The sequence below is a fragment of the Cyanistes caeruleus genome, chromosome 3, assembly GCF_971803275.1.
Source record: "Cyanistes caeruleus chromosome 3, bCyaCae1.hap1.1, whole genome shotgun sequence".
Taxonomy (NCBI): domain Eukaryota; kingdom Metazoa; phylum Chordata; class Aves; order Passeriformes; family Paridae; genus Cyanistes; species Cyanistes caeruleus.
In genome coordinates this window covers 8336060-8359455 of record NC_141703.1, presented here as the reverse complement: position 1 = coordinate 8359455, position 23396 = coordinate 8336060, and the positions used below count along the sequence as shown (strand labels likewise).

The 23396-nt window shown below is 44.6% G+C and overlaps 1 long non-coding RNA gene across 1 annotated transcript; it reads left to right on the top strand.

The window, feature by feature from the left end:
• Nucleotides 1–2469: 2469 nt before the first annotated feature.
• Nucleotides 2470–9350, top strand: LOC147653927 (uncharacterized). Its single transcript, XR_015284075.1, has 2 exons — nt 2470–4904; nt 7776–9350. It is a non-coding gene; the product is annotated as an uncharacterized LOC147653927 (long non-coding RNA).
• The last annotated feature ends 14046 nt before the right edge of the window (nt 9351–23396 follow it).

The following is a 23396-nucleotide window of genomic DNA, read 5'->3' as shown; positions in this document are numbered from 1 at the left end:
ACTTCTGAAAAGGTGTGCTCTTTTTCCCAAAGCCTCCTTTCAACAGGATCCATTTTAATGAGCTCCTCTTTCTCTGTTTCCAGGAAAAATGTTCTTAATTTCCTTTAGCCTGCTTACACCTCCTGACAACATCTTTTGTTATCACTCGAGTTATACATTGCAGTGCAAAACTCTGGTCCTCTTCTAGCTCGGTTCTGGGGGCTTCACAGAGAAGGAGCTGAGCCTCAGGGTCTCTGCAACACTGGTTATTTTGCAACTCTGTAGTAGATTCCCCTCAGAAGTTTGTGTAAGCAACAGTTAAAACTTGCAAAATAACTCTGACTTGGTCTCAGTGAAATAGATTCCCTGAACATGAGAAACATGTATATGGCAGTACTCCGAGGGCTGGAATGCCTCTTCCATGCCAGCCCTATTTTTGTTACAAGACCTTTTATCCTGACTCATCCTCCTCAGCACTTAGCTGAAGAATTTGGAAGTGCTCAGGATTATTTCCATTGGCTAAATAACCCTCCCAACAAGACCCAAACAGTGAAATTTGGGATTCACCCGGGTACAAAGCTAACTAAAGAATCACTCCATTGCTTTTTGTTGAGGTTTCAAATGCAAATCATGCTATGCCAGCTTTTTTTTTTTTGGTGTACATTTGACTGTTCCCCTAGCATCTTTCCATAAACAATTGTCTCCCACTTGAAAAGAAACACCTTACTGCTGCCTCCCTTCTTTTATAATGCAACAGAAACAAGAGCCATTTGTAAAGAATATTGACATGACCCTAAAGCTGTACAGGTGGAGTTGCAGACCATTGCCTTCAGCATTCCTACAACAGCACCTCAGTGATCCTGTCTCATATTTTTCCCCCTTGAACTGGAGAGCCAATCTTGTTGTGCCCTCCTGGATGTTCAGGCAGCTCTTTGTAGGGCACATCACCTGAATGTCAACAAGCCAAATTACAGTGCTTTTTGGAGGGGTTTCTGCACACAGATAGGTGCACTACACTCTCAGCTACCCTAAATTCACATTCCTTTTCCCTCTTGTGCTTGAACTCTGAGGTTTGCAAACCCAGACCCTGAAGAGTATTGGGTCAGAGACTGCTGCATGTGCGCTCTGGCTCTGACTACAGCTTTCAGCACCATGCCACAGACACAGCAAGCACAAATGCACTTCCCCATCCTCTTGCCTTTTAAAGGCACACTGTGGAGCTGGCAGCCACAACTAAAGAAAATGTAGGAAAATTCAAGTGCATTATAGGCTCAGTCCTTCAAAGTAGGAGCTCACTCAGTAATTCCATGTTCCTGAGATCCAGTTCCCAAGTCCTTGACAGTGTTCAACCTGAAAAGTCTCAAATAAAAAGCACTTTTCAGGGGTTGTAAGGATCAGGTTTGGGAAACATAGAAGTGCAAGTGGCAAAGGGCTACGGGATGGCAAACAAAAGGCACAGAGCCAGGACTGAGATAAGGGATGGATTAAAACAGCAGTACCAGCAGGGGAAAGGCCATGGTATAAGCAGGTACAGAAGGCACCTCAGTTCAGCTCAGTGGGAAAGGATGCTACCAGACAGAGGCTGAAACACTGAAAAGCGGCTGTTGGTGGCCAGAAGAGAAGATAAATCTGTAAGCGGCAAGAACCAGTTTGTTATCTGGCTGAAGCAGTCAGGCAGCACTCCCTGATAGACAAATTCAGGAAGCAATGACATTAAATAGATGTAAACAAGCTGTCTCAGCAGTAAAATTTTGTTACTAACCAATTAAATTTCATCTTCAACTCTTAGCTGGCGGCCCTGGCTCACAGCCCCTTCGCTCTTATTGTTTCACAGAGATAAAACATGTTGTATACCATTTCCATCAAAATCAGGAGATGGATGGAAAGCCCTTCCCTTCTCTAATGAGGCTGAAAGACTCCTTACCCTACATATCAGAGAAGCCTGTCACATTTGCATTAATTGATTCTGAGAGTTTTAGGGTGGTACAGAAAGAGTTCAGGGCCAGAGAAGGAATGGGAGGCCCATGAAAACATGTGGTTAAAGTGGATCAGACTGTGTGTTAGTGAGGCTTGCAATTTCCCAATCAAGTGTTCCTTCCTAAGGTTTGGCATCCACACCTCACCAAACAGCGATGTGTGGGGAGCCAGAGGCCTTCTGGCAGGTGGCTGTTTCAGCCTCCAAGTAGACTATTTTTATTAATGCCAAGGACAAAACCCACAGAGCAGAAATGTGTTGCTGTTACAGCCATCACCTGCCTCATTCTGCCAATGGTTTTGTCCAGGCAAGAGTTTTTGTAACTGTAAATGACAACAGAGTTTATAACTCTTATGTTTCAGCTTATACCCCTTCAGTCCTTTCAGTGTTCTTGGAGCTAATGATTTCAGCACAACTTTCATTTCACATCACCCTCACCACTTACTGAAATGGATCTGTCCTGGGGACAGTTTCTTCTTTTTATAGCAGCTTTTACTTCTGGATGGAGCTCTTCATTTCCAGGCATGGGCTGTTGCATAATGACAGACAGTAAATTTGAGGGAAAGGAAAAACTAAGTCATGATTTAGAGAAAGCAGGAACTTCTGAAATGGTGCAAAGCTCAAGCTGTTTGTCTTGCTGAGCCAAATGATGATGGCCTTTATGAACAGCAAACATCTGTAAGGAGGGGGTGATTCCTGGCTGGGGCTGAGCCCAGCCTGTCCTACATTTCTCCAGATACCTGCTGCATCCTGCAAAATGTTGCCTTTGAAACACAGCCACGAGCACTACGACGCACCAGTGAACTTCTCCTTGATAGCAAAAGTGTTTAAAGCCAGACCTTAAGGAGAGCATTTCCTGGTCACTGGGGCGCAGTGCTCTCCCCCAGCCCTGCCTCTGAAACAGCATTTACTGTGGAGCAGGCAAAGGAGGATGAGGAGGGGGAGATTCCTCATCCCAGCATTAATCAGGGGAATGCAGCTGCCCGGAGATGCTCGGGGCTGGTGCTGCTGTTGGAGGCAGGGCAGGCACTGTGACTCTGCACCGCAGGCCTCAGACCCTCACCAGTGGCCCTGGCCCCACCAAAGTGGATCTGGAGGAGCCAAGGGCCATTGGGGGACGAGCAGGGGGTCCTGTCAGGGCTGCAGTGGCTGCACCTCAGCCCCCAGCTCCACTCGTTATTCCATGCCCACCTGGCAATGGATCGTGCCCCAGAGGCCACATCCAGCCCCATGCTGCTGCAAAGCTGTTGAGAGCCAAGGGGGGAAGGGGTTGGCCATGACTTTACCACAGTGGGGGCTGTGTGACTCCCCAGGCAAGGGGGGACAGCTGTGGGGGCCTGAGGGGTGGCTGCAGGTAGTCCTTCCCTGCCTTTTGGATGTGGGTTGCTGCCGAGCTCTTCCCCCGAAATGAATTCACCTTGGCCATTCATCATCACCACAGGCAATCTAATTACAGGCCTGTCTGAAAAGGAGAGGCTCATTTATAATAGAGACTTTGTTATGAAGGTGTAATACCTCCAACTACATTTCTGCAATATTTTTTAAAGGAAAATTAATTAATTGTCTGGTGCTTTTTAAAATAACCAGCCTCCTGAGGTTGGCGCAGCGGCACCTCTGGTGGTGTTCCCTCCCCACCCAGCCCACCTGCTGTGTGACAGTGAAATGCTAAAATTATTTTGGCAGAGGAATAGTCTCAGAGGCTGTTGTTTATTTTCCACAGCAGAGGAATATCTCAGGATGCAGCCTGTACCTTTGCCCTGTGGGACTGTCTCTAATTGCACGTGGAGCTCTGCAGAACCATTCAAAATGCACAGTTCAGAAAGCAGAATTAAACGTGGGGAGGAGGGCACCCACATCCAGCATGTGCCCAGATAGGACTTTCAAAGAGAAGAATGCTAGAATACGCTTCCCTGAGAAGCACAAAAATGGATTGTGGACTAAGGCAGCTAATCTCCTACTGACATGCATGCAGCACAGCCACCAGTGAATTGGCGTGAGAGCTGAGGAGCTGGGCCAGCACGTTCAGCTCCTGCCAACCTTTTTCACATCAGGATTTGCTCCTTTAGCCATCTCAGTGGTGGGACAGCTCAGGTGGGTACTGCTCAGGAGCAGATTCAGAGCAGCTGCAGAGTGGTGGAAGGCAGAGAAAAGCTGTGTGTCCCTGTCAGTGCCAAGGAGGAGGTGTTGAAGAGTGCATGGCATGCACCTCACCAGCTGAAAAGCCTGCAGCAGATTGCAGCACCTCATAATGCAAGGCAGGGGCTGTTCTGAGCTGCTGTTCTTGCCTAGGATAAACCATCCCAGGCACTCAAAAAAAAAAAAAAAAAAAAAAAAAAAAAAAAAAAGTAAAAAAAAGCAAAAGCAGTGGATGGATGGCCTTAACCTGCCTCCTTTTTTTTTTTTTGTTATCTCCAGGGCTTGCTAGATAGTCATATCTCTTCTAACCGTGCTTTTTCATGCAGACACACCAAGCATTAGATGAGGCTTTGATGCAAAGAAGCAATCACAAAAATGATGAGTCAGATCCCCAGGCGTCATGAGAGAGGAATGAACTGCAGTTGCATCTGGGATGAGAGATACTCCAAAAGCTCAGGAAGGGATCAGCTGAGTTTTGAAGGGATCAACTGAGTTTGAAGTGAATGGTAGAGAGTAGGATGTGGAAGAAAGAGAAAGTTTTTGCACTAAAGAAGGGGACTTTATTGCAAGAAGGTACTGTTGAATGTTTTTTTTTCCTGGACAGAAAAAATGGACACCTGAAATTCAAGGCAGATAAGAAGGGAAGGTTTTGGAGAAAATACTAAGGACGTGGCAGGGATAGTTGGGCCCCGTCTTAAATGTTCCTCATCAGCTTGTGTCTGTTGGTGGAGTGCTCAAAAAGCAGTGGAGCTTGGATAGAAACCATTAGGAATAGGACATCCAGGAGACAGAAAATCGTGGATGTTTTTTCCAGGTGAGTCCTTCCTATAGGTAGAATGGTGCACCAATTGTTGTAAGTCATCTTCTCACACAGTAAGACTCTCTACTACACCATGAGATCTCTGTTACCGTCATGCTTTCTCAGGTGATGCTTTTAAGGTTAATCTGATATTTGGACTTGGACAGAAGCTCTTGTTCTAATTGCTTGGAAGAGTAAGTCACAGGACACATAAAGTCCAAACCCATGGTCAGTGAGAACAGGTTTTGTGAGTGTTTTGCCATGTGCTGCTCTAAATTCTACCCAAAACCAAATGAACACAGAGTGCAGAGCAGCCTGTCCTTGCAGGTGTATGGACGAGTGCTGGCAATGACAGGGCTCCTTCTCCCAAGCTCCACACTAACCAGCACAGGCCGGCTGGGGCTGGAAGCAGAGCAACCACATCGGTGTGAAGCCAGGTCTGAGCTACAAACCAGGTCAGCAGTTATCCCACCAGCTCTGCCTGAGTACACCTGATGCCCACACACTCAATTCAGTCCCAAGGCAGGCAGATGTCTGTTCAGCTTGGAGGCTTGCATCCCTCTGAGGGCAGGAGAAAGTACAGGACTGGGAATGGGTGGAGAACAAGAAGGACTGCAGCTAAGAGATTAGAGTGTCTGCCCAGCTAAGACACGCCTTCATCTCTGCAGGATTTTTTACTTGCCTGCCTAATGGTTCTTACTTCAGAGACTTTTTGTTCCACATTCTTGTCTGCATCTTTTCAGTGCTAACCATAGAATGCTGCATGCTTTAACCCATGGTTTTGCTATTTTGATGTTGAGCTGCATGTCTGGTCTAATTAGGCATTCATGCAGTGATAAACACTCATTTCTTATACACATTATGCAGAACCTTGTGTTTTTTTCTGCATTTTCTTTTATTTCTTTTGTAGTGTTTAAAGAAGGACATGATTCATTTGAAGGAGGAAAAAGAAAAATGCTTATAAAAGCATCCTGCATAAGCAGAAAAAATGCAATGTATAGTCCTCATAAAACTGGAGGCCAGCCCAGAGCTTGGGACCTCCAGACCTTTTGCTAAGGTCTGGTGAAAAATGTCATGGAGGAGCAGTGGCTTTTGCCAGGCTTGCAGGATGATTTTATGCAGGTCCCTTCAGCAGGTACCTGTGCATCTGCTCCACTGCAGTTCCAGATCTGCTGAACCCACCAGGTGCTATTTTATTGTCTGTATGGCAATGATGGCCCCCAAGAAATGCAGGATCTCCTTCAGCAATATGGGGAACATCATATATTTGGGATCTTGGAAAAATTCAGACAAATTTATTGATTCATTTTATTTATTAATCTGGAAGGCAATCTGCTGTTTGTATATGCCTGGGCACATCTGGCCAGTCACTGTTAGACCACTCTTGGTGCCCTCCTGTTTGCCATTCATTCAGAGTTAACTCTGCAGACATTGTTACTGCTACAGCATGGTTTCTCTGCTGCTTGGTGAAAATCTAAAGGTCAGCTGGTCTGACTTTACAAATCCCCAATTTTGGCCACCTTCTTATGCATGTTTTCACTCCTGCCACGTGGGTTATGTCAGTATTTTAATGGCACAGCCCTTGGGCTTGATTTCAGCCTCATGTTTTCTGGTGTCCATTGGCAGTGTCTTCAGTGAAGTAACAAACCTGCGATACTATAAACATGGAATGAGCAAAGGAAAGTCAACCTACAGTTTTTAGAGGGAGAACTCTGACAAAAGCTTGAGTCTTAATCCAAAAATTTACTGCCATCATTGTTTATTTGATCAGTTTGGAGTGGTTTTTTCAATGGAAATTCACATGCACACACACATGCACACACACACAAAACAGCTGTGTTAATGGGTTTGTGTGATAAAAGATGGATTCAATTTTAAAAAAAGTGATGTTACTGATTATTTCTATATAACATGTAGTACAGCCTAAAGCTGTATGCTATTCCAAATGAAAGAGCTTGTCAGCAATATTTTGAAAAAGTATATGCTGTCCATCACATTGTTTGTTGGGTTTTTCTGCACTAGACAAAGGATACTGTGCCAAAATGCAGTGCTCTGTACAAAGGTAACTTTACAACAATTTACATAAAAATGATAGATTTTGCAAATCTATCTGCTGGTCAAATCCTACTCTTGTTTACACTCTATATTCAAGTAACCAATTTCACACTATATACATTAATGCAAAATTCAGTGCTGCATGTACTGTACACCTGAAAAGAAAGGAAAAGAAAAATGAAAAGAAGGTCACAAAAGAAGGTTTCAATTTAGATTTTGAGATTGTGTGGTACATGCATTTCTTTCTAAAACCATCATGAGAAAGAAGGGGAACAACTATTAAAGCAACCCTGATTTCTAGCCCTACTTCAGCTTGAAAACCTCTGCCCTTTAGGTCCTTCTCACCCTATATGCCAAGCAGCCCAAAGACTAACCAGCACCTGGAATGTTGCTAGCATTGCCAGGTGCATTTTGTATTACAAGTTCTGCAATAATTGCTGTGCTTCTTACAGCTCCAGCTTCTGGATCCACGTGCTTCCTTCAATTTTCAGGGTAAAGCTTTCATATGCAGCTTCAGGGACCATAATGAGCTGAAAATGTTGAGGGAAATTCCATGTCCCCACTCCAGTGTGGGAATTTTGGTAATCCCAAAAGCTGTGGGAGATCTGCCTGTGTTGTCATCCTCTCACATTGCTGGGAAGAACACCCTCTAGCATCTCAAATGCCATCATGGTGTGATGGTGATAACAAGGGTGCTCTGCTTGATGTCCCTTCTATCCAGCTCTCTCAAGGCATCTGATCCTGTGATCCTCACATTCCTTCCCTTTAGTTCACTTCTATACCCCAATAATCCGTTCTTTTTCTCCTTTTCTTTCTTTTTCTCCCTCTCAGGGACCTGTGAGTAAAGGCCAGCCTGATCCTAAAAGGAGAATTGCAAAAAGGAGTGCAGAAGGGCAGGATCCTGGTCAGTGTCAGCAAACACCGAAGCTGCAGAGCTGTAGTGCCCACTTTGTGCTGCTGCTGTCTGTGCTTCATAGCACACCCAGGCAGTTGGATGGAGGAGACAGCAAAAGGTTTCTTCTTCAGGTCCCATAAAACTGACCCATGGCACTTTGTGTTGTCAGCTGACAGGTGCCAGAGGAGCAAAAGGTCACTGTAGGCCAGCAGAGACTGAGTGCTTCAAACCAGGGGAGCTATGCAATGTTCAGTGGAAGAAGCAGAAATGTGGGTTTGAGTCACCCTGAGAAGTCAAAGCTCCACTTGCTTTCAGAATTCAGCTTCAGAAGGCATTAATTTTTACACGAATTCCCGGGAAATTAGATTGTGCTTTACAATTTCAGAGTTAGCCTTTAGTTCTGGAGGCCACATAATAATTGGTGTGAATCCTTTCATCCATCACAGAGATGACGTGTTTGGAAGCACAGAATGATGCTACACCACAGTTGTGGAGAGACAGTGAAAAATGATGTCTTCTGTGGAAGCTGCAAGAAGGAATTAGGTAGACTGGAAGGATTTTTCTCAGTGGGGATTTGGCTGGGGCACATGCACACTTTGTGAAAAATGTGTTGGGACCTTCTGTCAGCAGAAGTGGCTGCAGCCCACTGCAGCTTCAGTGTCTCCTTCAGACAGTCAGGAGAACAGCTCTCCTGTCCTCTGACAAGGGAGAACACCAAATACTTCTTACAGTTCCTGATCATTCAGGATTGGTCTCCACTCGAGCCTTCACAAAGCCCAGAACATCTCAGGTGGCCCTTGGAGCATCCTGGGTTTACACTGAGCTGTACCAGCTCTGCCTGTGGCCTGACACAGCTTCCCATGTTTATTTCCAGATAATCTCCTTTGGTTTTTCATCTTCAGTGCTGTGGATAGTCAAGTAGTGAAAACCATGTCATAGGAGTCCTTATAGCTACTTATTTACATCTCTTTTAACGACAGGAGAGAGCACAGAGCCATCCAGGGGAGCTGAGATTGGAACCAGTGTTTCACTGATAGACCTGCCATGATTCCAGGAATAAAAAATAAGCACCTGCTTCAGTTTTAACTGCCAGAGCTGAATTTTTAGATTAGAATATATGAGATCTACCATAATCCATGGCAGGCTGATGACTTCCGTTGTGTGGGGCTCCTCTCTGACTTGAAACAGATGAGCAGGGAAGATTTGGAGCTACAGACTAAGAATTCAAGGCAAGGAGCAGATTCCAGAGAAGTGTTCAGGTGCAGAAGAATGCAAAGATTTGCCTCACAGGGAACTTTTATGGGAAGCTTTTAGTAGAGCAGATTGAACAAAAAGAATCACTGAAGTGGTCTTCTCTTTGTAAAGTGTTTTTGTCAAAAAGTAATTTCTTTTTTGAAATGTATCAAAATTTAAAATAGGAAAATGAGAAACAATTGTCCTTTGACTTTCTCATTTCACTATGGTAATGTCAAATTGTTTCATTTATTGCAAGTCAAAACATTTCATTCTCATTTCCTCATTTAGATCTGGATTCTTCTATTGCAACATTTACTAGTGTATTTATATATTTCTGTCTATATATTCCATGTTTGTACTGCTTCAGTGTTGCAGAAGTGCAGAATTTCTGGTTCTGCATAAACAGTAATATTTTATTTTTTGTTCTGTTTTGAAGTGAGTTTGCTTTAAAAAGACTGATGCTCCCCACCCACCCACCCTACACCCAAAAACAGACATGCAGATTTTTGTGTCATCTCTTGCTTCTGAGAATTAATTTTCCCCTCCATTTTGAGTGCAAAGCAAAATCTTCTGAGGCTCAGGTGGTTTTATTTTGGATCAGTCCCTGTTCTGAGCTCAGGTTTTGATTCAGAGGACTTACAGTGATCAAGCAGTAGTAACCAATCCCTGAATAATACTTGTCTTCCTAATATATCTTAAAATAATTCAATTTTTTTGCTACTTTCCATATTGTCCTTAGGAGTACTTTATCTCATATCCTGGTGGTGTCAATCTCAGTTCCACCATGGAGTAAAGTCACAATCCCTGTGGAAATGTGTCCCACAGAAGGAGGAGCTGTCCAGAAACTCCCAAATTACATTTCTCACTCTTTCAGCACTGTCTCCTTCCTCCAAATTAGGCCAGTGTGTTGTGCACGTGATGTTTTCCAAGTTTGCAGTGCTTATCTTTGGATTCTCTGCACCATTGTCTTGTGTTTTGGGTTAGCATTTTAAATGTAATTCTGAACAGTGACGGTGGGAGGGATTAAACAGCCATCAGAAACCAACACTTTTTAGGAAATAACTAGTTGTGAATAGTTCTTGTGTCCTGCTTCGAAATCTTGCAGCATCAGTCTGCAATTAAAGCAAGAACAAAGGAGATTCCAGAGACAGAGATGTTTTTCCCAAGAGGGCTCCTGTGTGCACAGGGGGTGAGTGTTAATTGTCCCCTCTCTTCCCCTTGTGTCCAAGCCAGCCTGGCAGAGAAATCGAGTGGGATTCAGTGGACATGTAAACCAGAAATGCAAGATGAGCAGTGCCTTTCCCAGCCTTATTTTTTCCCTCCCCCAGTGGGGCTTTGGGAGGTTGCTGCTGCATTGGTGGAGAATGGCTGAAACGAGCAATCACAGCAGCAAAAGTCAGTTTTGAAAAATTTCCCAGGTGAGTGTCAGCCAGCCGCTAATCAAATTGAGCCTTGATTGCAAAACTAAAAATGAAGCAAACGCTCTGCATAATTTGTCAGACTGCTGCTGTGTGTGCATGCGTGTGTTTATAGACTCTTCCTCAAGCATTGTGAATTGAATTAATCATGGAAAGAGAAGCACTTCATGTTCATACTCTTGGTGCCATTCCAGAGAAGTTTTGTATGCTCTGGGCCGGAGTTAGGGCTGGGTTAGGAAATAAGGGAGAGAACAGCCCTTGTTCTCCAGCTGCTGCATTTGTGGGCAAGATTTAATGGCAGTTCGATGTATTTTGTATGGCTTGAGAAATTTTAGACCACTTTCTGTATTTGCTGTAGAGAAATGGAGAGCTGTGTTATCTCAGCATGTAGGAATGCTTAAGTTGTTAGTCTGTGCCTGCTTGAGTAACTGCAGCCATTGAAATAAAGCACAGAAAATCCCAGATCCAGTTACAACACCCCAAAAATGAAGCCTTAATGTATCCGAGAAGTCCCCAGAAATTTCCAGTTCTCAACAAGCATCCCCCAAAGCCAGGCTTACTTGCCTCAGCCCACAGTCTGGTCCATGAATTAAATACATGAACCTTTTGTCTCACCAAGACCTCAAAACTGCTCAGCCCTACCTAAGCCTACAGAATTTTTGTCTCACACTAGTTTGAGATGGATGGGTCAGGATTAAGTAAAGGGATTTCCATAGTGAAAGAGCTGACCAGCTCTCAGATGCCTTTCAGCTGACTGCAAGTAGACTGAGCCCTTTCTCCCTATGAAGGCTTTGTGACATAAACATCTTCTGGGCAGTGCAGATGGACTGCTCTGTTCAAGCCAGCCCTCTTTTGGTCTGTGAAATGAAACAAAATGACCACAACTTACTTGAGTAGCTCTGGATTCATTGCTTTGACATGTTCTCTCAGTGACTTTCTAACCAATGCCAGTCACCTGGAGCATTGGACTGGACCCATCGCTTTTAATTCTCTTCTTTCTTTGAAGAATGATGGAGCTTCTGAGAGGTTCCTTAAGGCCACCTCATTTTCCCTCCTGTGCTAATCCTGGGCTTCAGGATGTCACTGCCAGTCCCTGGGTGTTGTCAGGCTGATGGGCAGAGCTCACTGCCATGCCAGGTCCTTTTCCCCAGATCTGTGTTGTCTCACAAAGCAGCAAGTGGGGATGCTTTGGCAATGGGAAAGAAAGAGATTTATAGCTGTCATGGTGAAGGGAACTGTAAAACACAAGTTCAAATCTCAGTGACTGATACCTTAACCTTCAAACATCTACCCTGTCTGATAGGAAAGGGTAAATAGAGAAAAAGGGGCAAATGATATGAACCTACTATTACCTGTAACCTTCCTAAATGATGAGTGCAAATCCTCCTGTGAGACAAGCAGTGTACTGATGGGTCTACTGGACCTTTCTTTCTCCCTTGCAGGCAAGGCTGTCTGCAGCTGGATCAGGGGCTGAGGGAGGCCAGGCAAGCAGCAAGGTGCCCAGGGAAACAGCCAGGAATTGAAAGGAGCAGGGAGAGATCTCAAAATCTCACCCAGCCTGCAGGTTCCCTGCTGAGCTGGTGCAAGAGAAAGGGAAAAACTTGGTATTGATCCTGAAAAGTGCTTCCTTGCTTTCTGTGCCTGCCCTCATTTAGCTGCCAGAGGTATTTGGAACAGCACATTCAGATGCTTTTCATGTCATTCCCTCCTTGCTCAACCACCTTTGCTGTTCCCTGACCCAGTCCTCTGCTCCAGGCAGTACTTCGTGCTGTTTGTTTTTTGCCCCTCTCTGTCTCTCATCAGTGTGTAAGTGGCCCTTCCCAGGACATGTGAATCTGCAGGGCTCTGCTGTTATCCTGCAGAGCTAAAAATCTTCTGCAGCAAAGCAGCTGCTCCGTAGAATTTATCTGACTAAAAGATGAGACTTCCTGAAATGCATTGAAGGGCTAGATCCTCCCAGCCAGTATAAATCCTCATTTACAACATAGATCACAGCTATAGCCAACATGTAAATCACAATGCTCCCTCCTGACTTGAAAATCAATGAATCTATGAAAATTGGCATAATTGCATTGATTTCAGGAGGGCTCCTGTGATTTACACTGGCTGGGGACACGGCCTGGCGTACGCCCATCCTGTTAGAACAAATTAGGATTCTCTCTGTGGCGCAGCAGTTCAGCATCCAGGCAGGCTGGGTCAGCCACAGCCTCCAGCTCCTCCCAGAGCCCACAGAGAAGCAGGGCTCAGCTCTCCCTGAGCTCTGAGCATGTGGCTTTGCTCCCTGTTAGGCTGTGTTTGAAAAACACTACTCCCCAGTAAAGTGGTACAGTGTAGAAATGTAGCACTGGTGGCGCTTTGACCAAGGAAAACCTGCGTGGGTTTTCACAGGCTAGCCAGTGATTCAGGAAATGCTTTTGCAGAATGCATCCAGCACTCCTGCCCATAGACCTCTCTGAAGCCCTCAGTGCCAGGTTCCTTGGCATAGCAAAGGATGCAGGCAAAGTAGCATCAAATCAGATTAACAGGTATTGAGATTTTCCCTTGTGCAGTGAAGGGATCTTGCTCTCTGCCTGATGCAAAATTAGAAGGAAGTGAATAAATAGCAAATGAGAAATACAGAGAAGAATTTCAAACAGGTCATTTTGTTCTCCATGCAAGTTTACTTTTAATTTGGTTTACATGGGATTATTTTATATTAGAATGGCAATTCACCTTAAAATCTCTGGAAGAATCAAAGTCATTAGTCTTAAAATGCATTCATTAAAGCCTTAGTTGATAGTGAAAGTCCTATTTAAGGCTGCACTTGATTTACAATAGTTTGTTTCCCATTGCTTATGATTTCATGAAAATAATTACTCCTCTGGATTTAATTTTAATGCCTGGCTTTTGTTCAGTGGCAAAGTTTGTTGGTTTGGAGGGAAACCTATTGATAATTTTCTAAATCAAAATTGGAAAACCAACTTTTTATTATCACATTACATTTGGATTCCTTTCCATAGATTTAATCCTGACAAAACCCTCAAGTTCAAAATATGTAGGTTGCTTAACTCTCACCCAGGACTGGAGTCAAGGTCAATTGATTTTGGACATGTTCAGCGAACAGTTTCAGCTGTGCTTAGAGTCATGAGCGTGCAGGTCACAACAAATAAATATTGACAGATCTGTGGAAGCCCAGAATTTGGCCAAATTCCTCCTTTGACTACACAGCTGTATCTCTCTGGGGATTTTGATGTTGCTTTTGCATATTTTCATAATCCAGGCTTAGGAGGACTTTCAGGTTTGGATTCTGTTTTAAACTATCTGGTGCTGGTGCTGTGATGGACATTTAATTTCCCTAAAGACCTAGGTAAATAGTAGATCTCATTTTGGTGGCCAACATGAAACTTGTAGCTTCTGCAGAGTAAACAGTGGAACCACAGTGTTTTGCAACAGCCATTTCCAGTCTAAAGTCCTGAGATGGTATCAGGGATAGGACTCTGCCAGTAGTTTCAGTCACTAGCAAGGAAAAGAGATGGATGCACAGCACACAGGGTGTGCACCCTCCCTTTCACTGCTTCTCCCAAATGCTGTCTTTTTGGGGAGGGGATGTTTGGAAATCCCCAGGGCTGTACCCTGCCCATCAGGTACATCAGAATTTCTCCCTGTGCAGGGCTGCCCCACGTTTCAGCCACTGCAACAGAAGATGGGCCTGTGCTCTCAACTGTCCTATGAAAAACAGACTTGCTTACACACCTTGCAGCCTCATCCTGTATTATTTTGAAAGGAAAGTCAGCCTGGACACATTTAGTATGAAAGCTGCCACTGATTGCAGGTTTTATTGGCACTTGCCAGAGCTGGCTTTCACACAAGTTTCTGTGAGATAGGTGTGGCCCCGAAAACATTCATCCCACTCATGCCAGACCTGTCCTGGCTTGCTTGCATGAGGAAAAGAGCTCAAACACCCTTTGTGGGAAGGATCTCCTGATGTAGCTACAAATAGGAAAGAGGTGCCCCCTGAGGCACAAGCGCACTCTTCTGTCCTCCTTTTAACCCAGTGCTGCTGTGCTCCCTTCACACCTTATTGCCAGGGAACCCTTTTCCCCTGGCCAATGCCCCTCTGATGTTGAAACCATGTGTAACATCCCTGCCTTGTCAGAGAACCTGGCTTTGGTGGGGTTTTTTTGTGGCTGGCATGTCTGGGAGGGTGGTGATTCAAATTATCTCCGCGTGTATGAGCGAAGAGTGCCTGGCATTTGCCGCTGGCTAGAGTGGCCCTGTGGCTTGACTTGTACCCTCCCAGGCAGCTGGGACCCACCTAACAGGCAAGCAGGGCAGGTCCCTGGCCACCTCACGAGTTTCCCTGCCAGCTGGCAGGAAGGTGGGCTGGTGCCTGACACCGAGGCAGGTTGTGCTGTTCCTGCTTAGTGGATGTTTTTATTGCAGTATGAAACGAAGCAAAATATAGAAGCTGGCTGAGACTGTGTTGTGAGGAAATCCTCTGATCTTGCTAGCTCTGCTCAGTGTTTAGCCTTTTATCAGGACATGAGCTCATTGCTGTTTCAGGCTAAAGACAGAGCTTTGTATGGATTCTTTGCTTTCACTCTTGAAATTCTGTTTGACTCGCAGCTTGTGTCAGAAAGGGCTTGATGACAAAAAAAATGTTAATGCTTTTACCAGGAAAGTTATCAGACACTTACACGTCACTCTTCCAAGGGGTACAGGTGTGTAAGTAGAGAAAAGTCACACATCTCTCTTTGAATCGGGTTCTCAGAGCATCCATGGAGATACTAATTATCTTCTGCTGAAGATCCCCAATTTCTTTTATGTCACCGAGAGCTGTAGTTGCCTGGCAATACCCAGTAACATCCAAGTGCCTCGGAGGACTGGATGTAAACTGCAACATCGGCGCATTGTAAATGGAGGCGGGTGTATTTCAAGATTTTTACAGAGGAAAAGGTGCACAGAAAAGTTTAAGCAGACAGCTGAAACGAGTTCTTTTTATTCGCATGATATTTTATTCCTTGTGATAACCAGCTTCTCCTTTTATTAAATAAACTCCAACAAAACCTTCCCCAGCTTTTGTCTGATGTTTTTTCCATTGCTGATTTTTGTGTCATACCCATGATTCTGTTGCTGCCAAAATCTACACCAGGGGATGTCTGACTGGGATATCCAGAGCCTTGTCAGAGTGTGCAGGGCAGGACTGAAGGACATGGCCAGGGCTATCAGCCTTGGTGCTGTCAGGGCCATGGTGTGGGGTGTCACAAGGCTCCTGATGTGTGAGTTTGGGCTCACACAGTGGCTCACACACTCTGTGAAGTGTCTGTGGCCGGTGTGAGCTGATGGGCAGCAGGATGGCCAGCTCAAGTAGTGGTGATGTCTCTTCCCCCTAGACAAGCTTGTTAAGAGCTCATTTAAGAGTCCAGAAGACCTGGGAATAGTTTTAGCCTCAGCTTCCAGATCTGGCACACTGTGGCAGCTCCAACATGATGTCTGTTCTGCTGCAGAAGAAGCACCTGCCTGTTCGGGTGCCTTTTCCCTCGATACAATCAACACCTAAGAGGCACAATTGCCTTCACTTGGCTGCCTAGGTCCTGATTCCAGTACTGCACAGCCAAATCAGGTACTCAGAAGATTTCTGTAACAAAAAGTTCAGACTCCAGTGGTCACAGAACTATTCAGAGCATTTAAGCTACAATTTATGGCTTGAATCCAGGCTCAGCAGCGGGCGGCTGCACGCGTTAGCGCCCGCCTCAGTGTGCGAGCTCTGCATGGCAGGAGCAAGAGAAAACTTCTGAAAAAGCTGGCAGAGTGGTAGCTTTGTTTTGGTTTCTGCTCTGTTTGGTATTTCATCTAGCTGTCAGGAGAGCTGTGGTTTTGTTTTCATGAGAGACTTTGTCTTCACAATGCCTCTGAACACAGGACTGCAGGTGAAGGCTGTGTCTGCAATGTGGCTGGGAGGTGCATGTTTCAGGCAGCTCAGCTTCTTTCCCTTAGCAGAGATCAGAGTGAGTTTTAATCAAGTTCTGCTTTAATCAACACCTGCTTAACTCTAAGGTGAAGCCTGTTTGTTTGTATTATAAACTAACTCAGTGATGACTGGTTCAAATTGTGCTTTTAATTTCATGAGTATGTAAAATGGTTGTGCTGTGGACAGCTGGCCCGCTATTTAAGAGGGTTTTTTTTTGCTCAGGTTGTAGTTTTTCATAGTCTGGAATAACAACTTTCCAGAATATATCTGATAAAATTATCTCAATCTGTTTCCTAAGGGAATTGAGTTTTTTAACTGAATTTTTTTTTGTTGCTTTTAGCAGAATAAGTGGTGCCTGTATTAGAAGAATAAACTGCCATATTCCAGTCCATTCCAAGAGGGAAAAGGAGCCTTATGCTGCCTCTACCTATCCATCTGAAAATTCACCTTCATATGCATATTCCATGGCTGGATGAAGAACACCTTGGCACGGGTGATGCAGGGGAAGGACAGACTATTGCATTCTGAATCAAGAAAAGTATAACATACAGGAAGATGTGCTGCTTTTTTTTTTTTCCTGTTATCTCTTTGAACATCAAAATCACTTCCCTGCATTCCCCTTCCTTTCCTCAATATCAGAGTGGCCCTCAAGAAGCCATTGTGCTCTGTGCCTCTGGGTGGTGTTTGGTACAAGCTGAAGAAAATTAAACTTTCGTGGCAGTATAATTCAGTGTCCTGTCACTGCACAGCTCTGTGCATGGATACCAGGCTCCAGCCATTCCCTGCAGTGTGGCCACTCTGTCATTCTGGCCATTTCCCCTCACATGGTCATGGTCACACATGGTCACACATGGTTTAGTGACCTAAACCATGAGTGCTGTTGTAACAAGCAGGCAATTTAAACATTCAGAGGAGTTTAGGAGAGGCATGTCCCAGGACTGGGGACTCTAGGCTGAGACTTCACAGCCACTAATTAAAGATCATAATGTTATTGTACTTTTCTAGTTATAACTAAATACTTGCTTAATTTCTGCCTTCTAATTTATGTCCTTTTGTGTTTTAGGTATACGTCATACACGTCTAATGCAATTTGCTGCAATATATTTATCACATTATGGAAGAGTGTTATCTTTATCAATTACAAGCAAAAAAGGCTCCTAGAATTAATAAGGGGATAAAAGCTAAATTTGTATTTCAGTGGACTCTTGAAGGCTTATCTCCATGGGAAAGCTGTATGTAAATCTGCAGTGTTTCATCTGGCTTATGTTAAATCCTACGTTTGGATTTCAATTCTATGGTAAGTGCAAAGTGTCTCTCCACAATAAAGGGGAATAAACTGCCTTGGAGTTAGTGAAGGTGTGCAAGATGAGTCACAAACTAGCTAATATTCTCTGTGTTCTGCTCCATCTTGTCTTGCAGCAACCTGTGCTTTTCATATTGTTTTCTGCTAATATTTTTCTTTGTAATCCAACTATTGGTTAAATTAGGGTAGCTGTAGTGTTATGAAATAGGTGGTGTAGTGGAAAAAGCATCGTTGTGCTGCTTTATGTTGTGTGCCTATTGCAAACCTTCTCAGTGCTTATCCTTCCCTATTCCTGACAAGTTACCTGTCCTGTCTAGTCAGAATAAACACTGATTACAAAATGCTCTAGTACTTGAAGGCCCCCTCTCAGGTGTACACCTGGCTGTGGTGTCTGAGCCAGCTTCTTGATCCCTCTTGCTGTTCACACTGCCTGGTCTGAAGTGACCAGTCCACTCTTCATTTCCTCTGCTTCTCCCAGCACACGTCCTAGAAAGGAGAGCACAAAGCTCTGCTTCCCCCAGGAATCATGCTCACCTCTTTCTCCTGTGCCAGAGTTTTACCAGTGGCATAAGCTCATGCTTTCTCAGAATCTCTCTTCAAGGTTCTCATCAGGAATAGTAGAAGCCAAATTATCCCTTATGTTAGTGGCATAACAAATAGCCTAAGATAAAGCGAGCAATGAGTTACCAGTCCTGTTTTCTGCCACACTTTAGCATTCTCAACTGCTCTTTGGGTTAAGATCAGTTTAAAGAAGCTGAAGATATATCTTTATACCCCAAAAATAATTGTGGTTAAATTATTTTTCCAAAATGCCCCTTTTTAATATTCCATTTTTCCAGAGTAGCTCTGAGAGCTTTCATTTTTAGACACTGTCATGACTGAAACATAAGAACTTTTCATGGACATAAATTTTCACAAGGAAAGATGCAATGTAATTCTACTGAACCTGGTTCTGTACTTCTCATGCATATACAATTTTTTTTACCTTTATCATGTTGGGTGGGAGAGACCCTTGGCTTGGAGTAATAAAGTCACTTAGTGCTGGTCTGAATGACTATGTAAATTGCAAGAGGCAGAGAATCTGATACTATGCCTATAAATTTTATCAAACCAGCTGCTTGTCAAAATTCATTTTTGCTTTATTTCATCATTAGCTATTACTGGAATAAAATTGTACATTCTGCTGTTAGTTCTTCTGTTATAAATCTGCAATAAGAGCCTAATGCTTACCTTCTTCTGTCTGGTATCAGTGGAAATCAATTCCAGTGAAATTTACTTTAGATTTAAGCTGCCATATTCATAGCATAACCAGGTCTTTGTGGTTCTTAAAACAGATGCATGGAAATGCCTACAGTTGTAAAAAATGATCCAAGTCGGCTGATTTCATGTCAGCTTTTACCTCTGTGTGATGGACTGTATTCTGCTGCATGCCTTTGAGCATCAGACACTCAGCTGGCTGGCCACTGAGCTGGATGTGGTTAAAACCATAGATACTGGCACATACTTAGTCAGGCATCAGGTTTACAGGGAGAGCCAAAACTGCCAGTTGTTGCAATAGTACCTGCAGCAAAGGTGTGGCTGAGTGAGCAAGCATCTGCCTTTCAAACAGCAATCAGCTTCCACCACAATGTCCTGGAAGAGCTCTGCATGCGCTGTATAATCCCTTCTGCACACTTTTACTGCGCATTCATCCTGGGAATGGAGTGGGTAGATGGGGTGATGTGCCCTGGTCAGTTTATCCTCCGTGGGGCTGAGACCATTGCAAAACAGGAGAAGAGGTGCTTGAGATGAAACAGGAGAGCCGAAGTCAGCAGCTGCGAGCACAGGGAGCAGGAGGGGCTGTGGGAAGTGCAGGGGCCAGGCTGGTTGTGTGTGGAGCTTGGTTCTCCAGGAGAAGGGACTCTGTGCCAGGGGAGAGGCTCAGGTGATTGACAGACCCACACTGGACGGGCAAGGGGCAGGGCCAGCACCTTTTAGCTGAGGATTGTAGTACTGCGGTGCCCAACAAGGATTTTATCTGAACTGGTGCCACTTGGCTCCTTCTCAGCAGTTTTCATGCACAGAGTGTTCGGGGAAGGACATCTAGCTAAAGGGTGTTAGCTCTCCAATTACCCTTGCCTGGTATAATGGCTCCCAGAGGCACATTCTTCACTGCTATAAATTAGAATAACCCTTAAAGTTGGCTAATTTGTCCATGCCCTTTACTAGGGATGAGGGTAATACGCAGGAGATGTAGAGCAGCCTTCTCCCCTCGTAGCCTCGGGGCTCTCTCATCCACCTCAGCCCAGCCAGCAGTGGGGATCAGCTGTAATCCTGGCTTCCTGCTGACAGCAAGGAAAAGCTGGGCAGGATGGGCCAAAATAAATCCCTTCAGAAACACACCACCTTTCTCATTCTCACATTGTGCTCACAGCCAGCACAGGCCCTGAGAAGGCAAAGGAAGCTTTTCCAGTCCTCTGGCTACGGCAGCTCTGGGGTTCTGTAGCCCAACAGGTGCTTGCATAAGCATCAGTCACGGTTGTCCCTTCTCCTGGCTTGGGAAAGAGAAATACTTCTTTTTTTCAGGTTACTTGTGGATTTTCAGCTGCTCAAAAGCTGCATTTTCAGCACAGAGAAAAGCTGTTAGGTGCTTTTCTGCATGGTGATCTGCATGCATAATTTAGAGAAAAGGGGAAAGATCTTGTGGGAGGAAGCCTTCACTTAAAAGGAACTGCTTTGTTCTGCTTTAATCTGTGTTGTTTGATTGACCCTTTTTGGTGACAAACCTGGTGCCCTGCTGCTCTACTTCTGAGGCCAGGCAGCAGAGGTCATTTCCAGCCTGGAATGATAAAGTGCTCAGGGTATATTTGTATTACCCCAGTTCTTCCAGTGTCAGTTTGGATTCAAAAGAGGTGCCAGAGGGGCCCCTGTAAGCCCCACCGGTGTCTGATGGAAGTTTGCACATCCATTTGGGCAGTGCAAAGCCGTGAGCAGGAGTGTCTATCAGGTTTCACACGTGTGTTAAGCTTTCTGCAGGTGCACCTGAAGACCCCAGGGGTTCCCTCCCCAGTCCTTTGCATCCTTTTGGCAGCCTGGGGAAGGGACCCCCTGAAAAGTAACCTTGGGAGTGTGGGAGACCTTCTGCTGTTTTTCAACCACATCAGTTCCCTGATCCACTTTCTCTACAGAGGTGCAAACATTTGTCCCAGCACAGCAGATGAGTGGTGTGAGGGAGGAATCAGTGGTGAGAAGACTAAATCTGCTAATCCAGTACTGCCACCAAATAAACACACCTTGAACTGCAGCTGCTGGAAGCTCATCTCTCAGTGCTGCCTTTTCATACGGTGATGGGGAGCAGGAACTGAGCCTAGGAACTTAGCTTTGAGAAGCAAATTCATTTCAGTTAAGTCTAAAAGAATATATTCTTTTGTTTAAGTTTATCATATTCTTTTGTTTAAGTTTATCTCTGCCAGATCTCTGGCAGTTTCCCCATTTCCCTTTGAATTACCTCCTCTGAGTTCACTGCAGTGCCTTGAGTTCACTCTGGAGCATAATTGAGTTATGACTGCTCATTTCCTTGTGTTTTTGTGATGAAAACAAATCTGTGATGTGGGGATACCTCTTGGCTTAGTCAAAAGGTAAGTGAAGGCATCTAACTATCCCCAAATGCTTGCAGGGTCACTGTCTATCACAGACTGAAAGGGCCAGTGTGACCACGGGCTGGAAGAGTATGTGAAGGATGAGAAGACTGACCCCTCTGATGTGTTTATTAAGAGATTTCTGTAGTGGTTTTACCCTGGCATAAACCAAGAAAACACTGAGAGGAACCAAAGTTCAAACGAGCCTGATTTTTCACACATTCACCTTACCTGACTGCTCCCACCCCTTGTGCAGTACATAATAAATGTTGTTATGTTATTTCTTATGGGCATTGCTGTGCAACACCAATCCTAACTGCAGCCTGGCCAACCCCAGCTTCCTCCTCTTGCTTCCCACCATCACACACACCTTACACGAGCTGCAGACAGTCAGCTATGCGGGAGAACTGACTGACCAACACAGGGCTCCATTTTTATCTCTGAACTGTACCCCTGAAAATAAACCTTTTTTTTAAAAAAAAAAAAATTCTCTCAGACGGTTTCCTGCTGTTCCTACATCAAAACAGTATGGCAGCCCCAGCCCTCACACTGATTTCCCAGAATTTGGGAGTATCCAGCTACACTCAGACCTTGCCTACAATCTCAGGAAGGTCCAGTCAGGTTTCACAGTGGAAAAACAGTCTGCTCCTGTCTCTGAGTGTATGGAATTGCACAAGGGAATGTGATGAATGAGAATGTTTTTCTTTGCCAGCATATCTTCTAAATCCCACTGACCAGTCTAAATCCCACTGGTTGGCAAAACTCTCCCAGAATTCTGACTGTTGTAGCCCAGCCCAAATCTAATCTCTCATTAAAGGATTAAAGAGCATGCCAGTATTTCTCCATGAAAAGTTTCCAAAAATCCTGTGAAGAAAGCCTTTGCTTTTCTCACTCTTCCTGGCTGGGAAGCAGAGGTGAGGCTGCAACCCCTAACTCCGAGCAGGTTGGGCCAGGTCGTGTTATCATTTTCCCTGGCCTGGGGCTGCCACCACCTGCCCCAGGCACGACAGGCTCTGTCCAGCCCTGCCTCAGGCAGCTCCAGCCTGGATTCAATGCTGGTCCTGATTCCTGGACACTTTTGTAGGCACCAGAGCTGGTCTGCACAAGGATCCAGCAAAGGTGGGACAGATCTCATGTACCTGGGTTGATGTGCAAGGCGTCACCCCAGGAGACTCTTCTTTACTTTCTTTCTTGAAATTTAAAGGGAAAAAGGGAGATTAATGATCCCTCAACTCCTGCACTGAGAATTCCAGATAGATTCTCTGATGGTGCAGATCACCAGGATGTTTTTGGACTGAATTCCAGCCAAGAGCCTGGCCTTGCATTCTTTACATGGAAGCAGCACTCAAAAATAGTGTAGGAAATTAATGTCCTCTCTTTAGATGTAATGAATGTTTGCCCCTGTTGTTTAATTCTTTTGCTCAGTGTCCTGACAAGGAGTTCAGTGCTGGATAATACAAATGAAAGCCATCCCCACCCTGAAGGGCTGACAACTCAGGAGACAGAAATACTGCAGACTCGTTTTGCCAGGGAATAAATAGGTGAACATGGTTTCATGTTTATCTCTTTTTACCAGCAATGAAGAGCAGGACAGATGCAGAAATAAGTAAGCCTGAGAGAGGTATTTTCCTCCCTGTTGATCTTGGGGAAAAAAAAAAAAAAAAAAAGCCATCCAGTGAATAGTAATTTAGGAGAATTCGAATAGGGAAGTAGCTAGAGAGAAGTGTTTGGCCATGGAGAAGAAGACAAATTGTTCAGGTCAAAGTCTCCCCACAGGAGAAAATTACCTTAAAATTCCCTCTGAAATAAATCAGAAGTTCTTCTCCAAATAATCCCACTTAATGCACATGTGCTGCAAAATAACTAATTCTTTACCTGTGTAACAAAACTGGTGTAGTTGAACCACATTTTCTAATTTAACCAGAAAATTATTTGTCTGATTTATCTGAGAGCAAAGGGCTACTGAAAAACTTCAGTACACTTCTTCAGAATTCAGGGACAATTGAGCAAGCCTTTCCTTGGCTTTTTGGCTA